Source organism: Oncorhynchus gorbuscha, unplaced genomic scaffold, assembly GCF_021184085.1.
Source record: "Oncorhynchus gorbuscha isolate QuinsamMale2020 ecotype Even-year unplaced genomic scaffold, OgorEven_v1.0 Un_scaffold_763, whole genome shotgun sequence".
In the NCBI taxonomy this organism is placed as follows: Eukaryota; Metazoa; Chordata; class Actinopteri; order Salmoniformes; family Salmonidae; genus Oncorhynchus; species Oncorhynchus gorbuscha.
In genome coordinates this window covers 35321-37500 of record NW_025745554.1, presented here as the reverse complement: position 1 = coordinate 37500, position 2180 = coordinate 35321, and positions in this window count along the sequence as shown.

Below are 2180 nucleotides of genomic sequence, written 5' to 3'. Positions count from 1 at the left end.
TATCAACACCTAATAACAGTAGTCTAGTATGGGGCCTTGGATAGATGAGGACTTTATTACTTTATGTTTATAGACTCTTCCTATACTCCCTAACCTCCTCTTCTCTTATATATCAATACCTAATAACAGGCCTTGGATAGATGAGGACTTTATTACGTTATGTTTATAGACTCTTCCTATACTCCCTAACCTCCTCTTCTCTTATATATCAATACCTAATAACAGGTCTTGGATAGATGAGGACTTTATTACTTTATGTTTATAGACTCTTCCTATACTCCCTAACCTCCTCTTCTCTTTATATATCAATACCTAATAACAGGTCTTGGATAGATGAGGACTTTATTACGTTATGTTTATAGACTCTTCCTATACTCCCTAACCTCCTCTTCTCTTTATATATCAATACCTAATAACAGGCCTTGGATAGATGAGGACTTTATTACGTTATGTTTATAGACTCTTCCTATACTCCCTAACCTCCTCTTCTCTTATATATCAACACCTAATAACTCATCTTCTGGTAGTTATTATGCTGGTCAGCTAGTAGTCACTGGGAAACTAGTATTGTTATATGTATTTGACTTTTCCAAAGATATAATATTGTCCACACAATGAAATATCCTTTAGTGCAATCACTTTAACCTATAACCAGGGTCACTTTCTGTTCCGTGAGAGTGTCAGAGGCGTTTGCTCTCCAGATCGTTAATCTGGCCTCATTGTCAAAGTTTCAAGCTTTTATTAAGTCAATCTTTTTTTGGTCTTTATACACGTTATTACAATTCAATGGTTATACAGAACCAATACATCAATAATGCTCAATCAATCCTTAATGCACTATGCTATGCCACGTAATATTATTAAAAAGCTCAACACACTTCTTTATGACTCTTTAAGCAAAGCAAACACCCATATATTTACCTTGACGCTCTATTCCCTTGGTCCTTCCACTGGTCTCTATAAACTCTATTCCCCTGGTCCTTCCACTGGTCTCTATAAACTCTATTCCCTTGGTCCTTCCACTGGTCTCTATAAACTCTATTCCCTTGGTCCTTCCACTGGTCTCTATAAGCTCTATTCCCTTGGTCCTTCAACTGGTCTCTATAAGCTCTGTTCCCTTGGTCCTTCCACTGGTCTCTATAAACTCTATTCCCTTGGTCCTTCCACTGGTCTCTATAAACTCTATTCCCTTGGTCCTTCCACTGGTCTCTATAAGCTCTATTCCCTTGGTCCTTCAACTGGTCTCTATAAACTCTATTCCCTTGGTCCTTCCACTGGTCTCTATAAGCTCTATTCCCTTGGTCCTTCAACTGGTCTCTATAAGCTCTGTTCCCTTGGTCCTTCCACTGGTCTCTATAAACTCTATTCCCTTGGTCCTTCAACTGGTCTCTATAAGCTCTGTTCCCTTGGTCCTTCCACTGGTCTCTATAAACTCTATTCCCTTGGTCCTTCCACTGGTCTCTATAAGCTCTGTTCCCTTGGTCCTTCCACTGGTCTCTATAAGCTCTGTTCCCTTGGTCCTTCCACTGGTCTCTATAAACTCTATTCCCTTGGTCCTTCAACTGGTCTCTATAAACTCTATTCCCCTGGTCCTTCCACTGGTCTCTATAAGCTCTGTTCCCTTGGTCCTTCCACTGGTCTCTATAAGAGTAATAATATTGTTGCAGCCTTCTGCTGTTTATATACCACTATAATCTTCTTATTTAGTCTGAATTTCCTATGGTTTTTACTGTCTACTGTTTAGATATTGATTCCTTCTTATCGACCTTTGGCTGCTACGAGGCGTTAACTATTCCTGGGCTTTTTCACTCTTGCCGAACTGCGATTGTTACAGACACACCAAAGACGGAACGTTGTTGCTATCAAGAGTTCTCCACACCTCGCATTGTTGAGGGGCGGAGTTCTCCACACCTCGCATTGTTGAGGGGCGAAGTTCTCCACACCTCGCATTGTTGAGGGGCGAAGTTCTCCACACCTCGCATTGTTGAGGGGCGAAGTTCTCCACACCTCACATTGTTGAGGGGCGAAGTTCTCCACACCTCGCATTGTTGAGGGGCGGAGTTCTCCACACCTCGCATTGTTGAGGGGCGAAGTTCTCCTCACCTCGCATTGTTGAGGGGCGAAGTTCTCCACACCTCGCATTGTTGAGGGGCGAAGTTCTCCTCACCTCGCATTGTTGA